We start from the raw sequence: 9,813 nt of genomic DNA on the forward strand, positions 1-9,813 counted from the left end.
CCAGCATCAATCGCAATTCTACTCTTTACCCTACTTGGCCGTTTTAGTGTCTGTTATTGTTTACATCCTCAGTTACTGTTTTCTGATCATTTGTTTATTTTGATTCACATCTTGATTTCCATTTATCTACTTTTACTTCCTCTTCGTTCCACACTCTTACAGTTCTTGTATTTCCTTCTTTCTTTCAAACATTTTTCAACTTAGTGCCATTGATTTACTTCTTCACCAATTCGCTTCAGACATGGCACAGTAATTGTTGCTTGGACCAATAACCCCAGACTGCTTTATTCATTATTATTTTTGCTATTTAGGTTAAGAATTTTTGTGCTTCAGGATGGAGAGGATTCATGATACCTCAGTGGTAAAAATTAGCTGAAAACTGTGGCCTCTTCACCATGAAAAAACATACTGGTGGAAAGAAAATCTTTTCTACGCCAGACCCACCAAGGTCCTCGACTTCATCTTCGTGAATTTTAGTTAACTTTCCACAGGAGTTTGGTAGGCATCAACTACCAGCGACACCTATTACTTTCACCAAAACAAATTATCCCCCCTCTTTAGCAAGGTGGGACGATATAATGTGCGTGTGTGTGTGTGTGTGTGTGTGTGTGTGTGTGTGTGTGTGTGTGTGTGTGTGTGTGTGTGTGTGTGTGTGTGTGTGTGTGTGTGTGTGTGTGTGTGTGTGTGTGTGTTGCCAAAATATCTTTAAAAAAAATTTAGGACAAATTTCCACCGACTCCGTTCTTTCTTTACCCCTGCACAATTGTTGACTCTATACAGGGGTTTTATCCTCCCTTGTTTGGAGTACAACTCTCATGTGTGGGGAGGCTCCCCACATACAGCTCTTCTCAATAGGGTGGAGTCAAAGGCTTTTCGTCTCATTAACTCTCCTCCTCTTACTGATTCCCTTCAACCTCTGTCTCTTCGCCGCACTATTGCATCTTTATCTCTTTTCTATCGCTATTTCCATGGTCACTGCTCCTCTGAACTGTCTGCATGCATTCCTCCACCTCAACGACGGGTGCGTAGCACCCGTCTGGCAGCAAACTCTCATCCCTTTTCTGTCCAGCTTTCTAATGCAAGAGTTAACCGTTACTCCCAGTCCTTCATTAATGCAACAGGTCAACTCTGGAACTGTCTCTCTCTGTCTGTATATCCTGCTGCCTATGATCTCCAGTCTTGCAAACGCAGTGTGTCCAGGGATCTCGAAATGAATGGATCTTGAATTTGGCTCTCTCTTGTATTTTGTTTTTCTCTTGGAGGGAACTCTTACTACGGGCTAATGGCCTTTGGTTCCTTCTTCCTCGCATTAAAAAAAAAAATCAGGAAAGAGCAATTATGTGAATGCATGGAAGTATGTTGCTTTTGGTGAGGATTTGATAACACACGACCAAATCCCAGCAACCATACAAACATGAAGAAACGCGAGACGATATAATTTTTATTGGCATCTGTGTGTGTGTGTGTGTGTGTGTGTGTGTGTGTGGCCAAAATATCTCGAAAAGTCGTATACAAATTTTCACCAAGCCTTCAAAAAACAGCAACTAGTTGGATGTGCAGAAGCCTATTACTTTTGGTGAAGATTTGGTCAAAGACGACCGAATGCCTGCCGCCATATAGTTTTTTAATTGGATTCCCTTTTCGTGAAATGCAGCGACTGAGTGACGTATAGCTCTGCGAATTTTCCTCCCATTTGGTTTGTGGGCAGCTTGTACCTTAGCCAACAACAGTTTTGATTGGCAAGTAGCATTTGTCCTCCAAATGCTTTTGATTCATTATTAATATGGATTGGCTTTTTATGAAATGCGGCGGTTCCATTCCATAGAGATATGGGAATTTTCTTCACATTAGGTTTGTAGGCAGTTTTCACCTTAGCTAGCAACATATATTTGTAGGTGAATAGCATGATTCCCCAGAATGCTTATGTTTCATTAAATAAATGATATGTCAGTATGGGCTACTACGACCCGCTAACAATGGAGGGCACAGGGCACAGCAGGGTTATCACTGACTGCCATTACCTTATTACATCTGGTACCTTCACCCTTGTACTCACTTTCTTTGCTACTCACAAATCCAACTTCATTAGCATTTTAGCAGGCTGGCAGAGGTCAGCGTTTCAGCTTATTTCTTGAGCTATTATTTTATATCAAGAATTTTGCCTGAGGGGTCTTGGAATATATTTGGAGGTTTTGAGGAGGACAGGATGCTCTTAGTGTAATTCGCAAGGGAACTGTAATATAAAGATGAGGGATATTTCCCCCACTTAATGTGTATTCTTACTTATATCAAGATCGAAGTGTTGCCGTTAACTTCCTTGAGTAGTCAGAATTTAATCAAATAATTTGTTTAGAGATACCCCGTGGTCTAATGATGGCGTAATGGTTTAGAAGTTTATAGAACCAAGGCAGAGGACACCTTTAAAATTCCTCTGCTGCTGAAAATATTCATTCACCAATTATCTCATCTCAACTTCAGTTTGTTGATTTCTCCACTGTGACAAAAATATTTTCAACGCCTGTTCCCCTCCGAACAGTATATCAACTAAGACTCTTGCATTCACCCTTCAATTAAATTTAAAAAAATGGAATAATTGGATTTAAGGTATGGAAATAAAGAGCTGTGTAACTGACAAGAAAATTATTAAATAATTACAACCCTTGACACCGGAAGGGAAGGATAGAAGGGACAATAAAGTTATTGCATAAAAAATTTGAATTTCAGGAGGAGTATGTGTCAGCATTTCACGCATCATGCTGGAAGCGCATTACACCAATCACACACACGAGTAACAGAAAAATAGTCGCCCAAACATTCCTCAAGAATACGATACGCAACCTGTGATTTACATTTGGGACCATATTTTCAGGTATACTTATAGGCAAATAGAGTGCTGTGAAAATCTTCTCAATTATCTAATGATTGGACAGACAATCGAACCCACCAATATAGCGCGAAATATACTTTAGTCAAATGTAAGTCACTTGGAATGGTAAAACAGGTAAAGCACGATGGTGCTTTTCAAACTCTACATATTTTTGTAATAGACTGGTAGGTGATTTGTGGGTTTTAATTTCCAGCCCTTCTTTTAACAGATTTCTCACTCAAAAAGTCCTTAGGCCATCACCAATTAGTGGAATAAATGGAACTGATAATGACTTTATGTTATTCGGGTAAAAAAAATTCTGAACTCCTACAAAATTTTCCTTATTTTCACTTAGGTAGTTTTTATCCTAACAGACAAAATGTTATGAAAGGTTTCAAGGTAATGCAATGGATGGAGGGACGCAATTTGATCAAGATCAAAGGGGATGGCTACATGACAAAGTCAAATTAGCGTTGGGGTGATTAACTTTCATAATTAACTAGTTTATCATCAACATCATCATCCGGACCCCTTTCCCATCCTACGGTAGGGTGGGCAGTAGCAACGTCCAGACAGCCCAAGTTTGCCTAAGCCAATGGGCAACGCTTCCATTCACTCGTCATTCAAGCCTCTGGAACCCTGGCTCTATCTGATACGTCAAAAACTTTAACCACATTTTGTCGCTTCATATAAACGAATCCGACAGAGTCAGCCCGGAAGCTGTCACGTTAAAATGGGATGCCATTTACTCTCAAGGGACGAAGCTCACAAATATCAGCAAAACTTTGCACTAGCCTACCAAGTTCTTCTCCTGTATTTGCAAGCAGTACCGCATCATCAGCATACAAATTTGAGATATTCCATCCATAACCATTCATTACCAACGTCATCCCTCTCTTCATTACTCGTGTTTTTACTTCTCTCATCACCACATCCATGTATAAATTGAACAACCATGGGGACATCACACAACCTTGTCGCACGCCCATACCAATCGCGAACCATTCACTTAGATGTCCATTTATCCCTACACATGCTTCACTACCATCATAAAAACTTTTGACGGCACCTAATGGCTTACCATCTACACCGTACATAAGCAAAACCTTCCACAATCGTTCTTTGTCTACTTTGTCGTATGCTTTTTCCAGATCTATGAATGCCATAAACACCTTATAGTCCTTCTCGCAAGCCCTCTCCACTATCTTTCTCACTACAGATATTTGATCCACACATCCTCTGCCACTCCTAATGCCACACTGTTCATCACTCACTAGGACTTCTGGTATCTATCTTACTAATAATTCTTCCATATACCTTCCCTACAACACTCAATAAACTTATGCCGCGATAATTCTTGCACTCACTTCGCTCACCTTTATTTTTGTACAGGGGTAATATTACAGCCTTTGTCCACTCTGCTGACGCAGTTTCACCCATCCATGCCTACTTATATATCTCCAACAGGCATTTCATTCCACTCTCTCCACTACACTTAATCATCTTTGCATACACTTCATCAAGCTCAGCTACTTTTCAATTTTTCGGCCGTTTCACAGCGTTCTTCACCTATGAGAGTGTCATGTTTCCTGGCACTGCATTCCTTCTCTGCACACCTCCAAAACCAATCATGGTTACTTGGGGCTCTGCTCTCTCTCTATTTCCAGTCATAATGCTTTCAAAATATTCTTTCTATCTGGTCCTTTCTTCATCCCCATGGGTAAATAATCTACCACCTATATCCTTCACACTTTCACATTTCATTCCTCTGTCACTTCTACATCTCCGCACCACTTTCCAGAATAACTTCCTATTTTCAGAGTAGTTCGCATTCATTATTCTTCCTAGATCATCATTTACCTCCTTCTTTTTCCTCTTCATTAGTCTCTTTACGTGATTCTTGCTCTTAGTATATTCAGTTCTTATTTCAATTCAGTCCCTGTCCTTTAACCACTCTAGCCACTTCTTCCTCTTTACCTCCACTGCTCTCTTAACCTCTTCAGTCCACCATGCCGCACCTTTCTTCTTTGTTGTTACTCTTGCCACACTACACACCGCTTTAGCATTCCTAACTAAGCAATCCCTATATGCCTTCCATAGGCTGTCCAGATCCAATGCATTCCAGTTAAGTTTAAAAGTCTTCCCAGGTAAGTTTAGTCGGTCCGTTTGATAATGAATACTAGTTACACTATGAAAGTTAATTTAAGTTAATCAGTTCAATTCAACTGTTTTGTATTTGGTCCTGTAAAATAAAGAAATAATTTGTCCTGTAAAATCAAAGGGGAACCAATATACCTGTAGATATGTAATGTATTTTCTTACCTGAGCCATAATATGGAAAGGAAATGAGAACAATGAGAACTTGTCTTGCTCTTGTTCCTAGAGAAAGCTCTGAAGTAAGCCTTCTGTCCAACCACATCGTTATTCATATAACACCCACTTTTGCTGGGTGTAATGATAATTATAATGATTGTCTGTAATTGTTAACTCTGTAACAATGTAATCATTTAACTGGTCGTACTAGTTACTTATTCGCTGGCGCTTAGGTCTGGCAACACTGTATACTAGTTGAGTTGGGAGCGAGTCTGTAGGTGTGGTGTCAGTTCGGGAGAAGCAGGCAACCAAGCCAGGTGTGTATGCTAATATACAGTCTAGTGATATTTTACTTGTGGATTATTGTGTTGTAGGAGTGTCTGTGTTCCGTTCCTATTCTAAAGATATTATGCTTGTTTCAGATGTATCATAGTTTTATGTTGAGTAAAGCCTACATATAGGCCCTGATGTATTTTGCTACCCCACATCATTTTACTCAACATAAAATCTCCGGAATTTGAGGGGCCAGCACACATCGCTTCGCTACCAGAATGGAGCGTCTGCTGAGGCCAGAGCGACTCGACACGGACCCCAGCTCACCGTCGGCAGCACAGGAGTGGAGACATTAACAACAGACGTTCGAAAACTTTCTGGAAGCAGTGCCGGGAGAAAAGGTGGACAAGCTCAGGCTCCTTACCAACTTTGTGTCTCCAAAAGTGTATGAAGCTATATCAAAGTGTACTACTTACGATGACGCTATCAGCACACTGCAAGCTAGCTACGTGAAACCTACGAAATAAGTGTTTGCACGTCACCGCCTCACTACTTGCCACCAACAAACTGGTGAGACTCTAGATGAGTATCTCAGTGCTCTTAAAGTGTCAGCTAAAGACTAATTTCAAGGCTGTGAGTGCAACATTGCATTGTGAGGAATCTATCCGGGACGCTTTCATCAGTGGTCTACAGTCTCCGGCAATCAGGCAGCGATTGTTAGAAAACAAAACTCTCGATCTTGCAACCATGTTTGATCAAGCGCGAGCTCTTGAGTCTGCTCAAAAGGATTCGGAGTCGTATGGTGGTGTTCCGTCCTCGCGTCTGGTAAGTGCAGCGTGTGAGAATAACTTTGAATTTAAGCCCGAGGCTGCTTCATTAATGGCTGGCACCAGTATCAAGTGTTTCTTTTGTGGCCTTTCGAGGCATTCACGCACGAAGTGCCCTGCACGTGAAGCAGTTTGTCACAAGTGTCAGAAAAAGGGTCACTATGCTAAAATGTGTCAATCCTCCAGTGTTAATGCCTCGGTAGCCCTTACTGACCATGTTACGCTGGCTAGCGTAACTGCAGCGGCCACTCCAGGTGCATTATTCAAAGCTGTTGTTGAAGTTTCAATCAATGGGGTGAAAACTGATGGACTTATTGATAGTGGCAGTTCAGAAAACTTCATTCATCCCGACCTAGTTAAAAGCCACTCCCTCAAGGTGCACGAGTCCCAGAGTACCGTGACTATGGCGAATACTTCACTCTCATCTAAGACATCCGGATTCTGTAGAGTTGACATCAAAGTGAACGGCCAGGAGTATGAAAATGTACGCCTGACTGTATTACCAGAGTTGTGCTCTGACATAATTTTGGGTCAGGATTTCCAGAAGTGGCATGAAAAGGTTACGCTGACCTATGGTGATGACTTGCTCCCTCTCGTTATCTGTGGACTCAGCGTGATAAACATTGACCCCCCCGGAACTATTCGCAAACATAACGGCTGACTGTTATCCAGTAACAGCAAAGTCACGACGTTATTCTGCTGAGAATCGTGAATTCATAGGAAAGGAAGTGGAGAGGTATTAAGTGAAGGAATTACTGAACTGAGCAACTCTTCTTGGCGTGCTCAAGTAGTGGTTGTAAAGAGTGAGTTGCGCAAGAAACGCCTGGCTGTTGACTACTCGGAAACTATCAACAGGTTCACGCTCCATGACGGGTACCCCTTGCCTCGTATCGATGACACAGTAAACAAGATCGCTCAGTATCGTATGTTCAGTACGATTGATCTCCTCAGTGCATATCATCAAGTGCCCATTAAAAATGAAGACAAGCCATATACCACCTTCGAAGCATGTGGTAAGCTACATCAGTTTACCAGCTTGTTTTCAGAGGATCATGGATTCCTTCATCAAAGAAGAGGGCCTTGTTGGAACCTTCGCTTATTTAGATGACATCACCATTTGTGGGATGACTCAGGGAGAGCATGATAAGAATCTCCAGAGATTCCTGGAAGCTGCTAAGAAAAGGAACATACTGTAGTTTACAATGAAAATAAGCGTATTTTCTCAACCAGACGCCTCACCACCTTGGGCTATGTGGTGGAGGAGGGAGTGATTCACCCAGACCCGGATCGCCTGAAAACACTTCGAGACTTGCCTCTACCGTGGGACATGAAGTCACTCCGCCGTACTTTAGGATTCTTCGCTTACTACTCGCAGTGGGTATATAACTACTTGAGCAAGATTCGCTCACTTAGTGCCACAACTACCTTCCCCATGACAGATGAAGCGAAGGAAGCTTTTTTTCAACTCAAGAAAGACGTAGCGTCATCAGTGGTCAAGGCTATCAATGAGACTGTGCCCTTTGAAGTTGAAACAGATGCTTCAAACACCGCTATTGCAGCAGTTCTTACTCAAACTGGACGTCCGGTTGCCTTCTTTTCACGAACTCTGCACGGATCTGAGACACGCTCCCCTGCTGTAGAAAAGGAAGCTCAGGCTATCATCGAGGTAGTTCGCCACTGGAGGCATTACTTGTCTGGTAAGCATTTCACTATCAAAACTGATCAACGCTCAGTGAAGTACATGTTTGATAAACAGCATAAAAACAAGATTAAGAATGATAAAATCTTAAGATGGAGGATGGAATTGTCATGCTATGATTTTGACATTATCTACCGACCAGGGAGAGACAATATTCCATCTGATGTATTTTCCAGGTCATATTGTGGAGTAACATGTCATGACCATCGATCACTGTTTTCTCTTCATGATGCTTTGTGCCATCCAGGTGTTACTCGTTTGCTACATTTTGTGAAGTCTAAAAATCTACCCTATTCCGTTGAGGATGTTAGAAAAGTTGTTAGTTCATGTCGAATATATGCAGAGTGCAAACGTAATTTTCACCGTCCTGATAAGACCCAACTTGTAAAGGCTACTCAGCCGTTCGAAAGGCAAAATCTTGATTTCAAAGGACCTCTTCCAAGCACTGATAAGAACCAGTATTTCTTAAATGTCGTGGATGAGTATTCCAGATTCCCTTTTGTATTTCCATGTCCAAATATGACTGCATCGACAATAGTTAAGTGTCTCTCTCAGTTATTCTCCATTTTTGGCATGGCAGCATATATCCACTCAGACAGGGGGACATCATTCATGAGCAAAGAACTGCAAGAGTTCCTCACCAGTAAAGGAATAGCTTGCAGCAGGACAACAAGTTACAACCCTCAAGGCAACGGGCAAGCGGAGCGTCTCAATGGAACCATATGGAAGGCCATCACTACTGCTTTGAGGTCTCGTGGGTTACCAACGCAGTACTGGCAGACTGTTCTTCCTGATTCCCTTCATTCCATTCGCTCTTTAATAAATACAACCACTAATGTTACCCCTCATAAAAGACTTTTTAATTATGCTCGTCGTTCATTTACAGGAGCCACTGTCCCATCCTGGTTGTGTAACCCTGGTCCTGTGCTGCTGAAGCGCCACGTACGAGCTAATAAGACGGATCCCCTAGATGATGAAGTGGAGCTCGTACAAGCAAGTCCTCATTACGCTCATATTCGGTATCCAGACGGTAAGGAGGATACTATATCTACTCGACACTGGGCCCCAGCCGGCAGCAAACTTCCAGCACAGTCTCAGGATACTACTGATGCAACCCCGGGGTTGAGTACTCCTGAAGCAGTTAGTGTTGGAGATGAGGGTTCCGGTCCTGAGACTTCTCTTCCTGGTCGACAACCTGAGTCGGAGGGTGCACCGGTTCTGAGGAGATCCGAGCGTATCAGGAGTCCTCCTATTCGTTTTGAGGCATCGTAAATGCACTTTTGTGGTAGGGGGAGAATGTAATGATAATTGTAATGATTGTCTGTAGTTGTTAACTCTGTAACAATGTAATCATTTAACTGGTCGTACTAGTTACTTATTCGCTGGCGCTTAGGTCTGGCAACACTGTATATTAGTTGAGTTGGGAGCGAGTCTGTAGGTGTGGTGTCAGTTCGGGAGAAGCAGGCAACCAAGCCAGGTGTGTATTCTAATATACAGTCTAGTGATATTTTACTTGTGGATTATTGTGTTGTAGGAGTGTCTGTGTTCCGTTCCTATTCTAAAGATATTATGCTTGTTTCAGATGTATCATAGTTTTATGTTGAGTAAAGCCTACATATAGGCCCTGATGTGTTTTGCTACCCCACATCAAATAATAATAATAATTTGTTCCTAGATCATCATTTACCTCCTCCCTTTCCTCTTCATTAGTCTCTTTACGTGGTTCTTGCTCTTAGTATATTCAATTCTTATTTCAATTGAGTCCCTGTCCTTTAACCACTCTAGCCACTTCTTCCTCTTTTCCTCCACTGCTCTCTTAACCTCTTCAGTCCACC

The 9,813-nt window shown here is 42.0% G+C and overlaps 1 pseudogene; it reads left to right on the forward strand.

The window, feature by feature from the left end:
• Nucleotides 1-5,730: 5,730 nt before the first annotated feature.
• LOC145401260 (uncharacterized) lies at nucleotides 5,731-6,940 on the forward strand (annotated as a pseudogene).
• The last annotated feature ends 2,873 nt before the right edge of the window (nucleotides 6,941-9,813 follow it).

Source organism: Coenobita brevimanus, chromosome 55 (genome assembly GCF_032717465.1).
Source record: "Coenobita brevimanus isolate Jiangsu-jjx chromosome 55, ASM3271746v2, whole genome shotgun sequence".
Taxonomy (NCBI): Eukaryota; Metazoa; Arthropoda; class Malacostraca; order Decapoda; family Coenobitidae; genus Coenobita; species Coenobita brevimanus.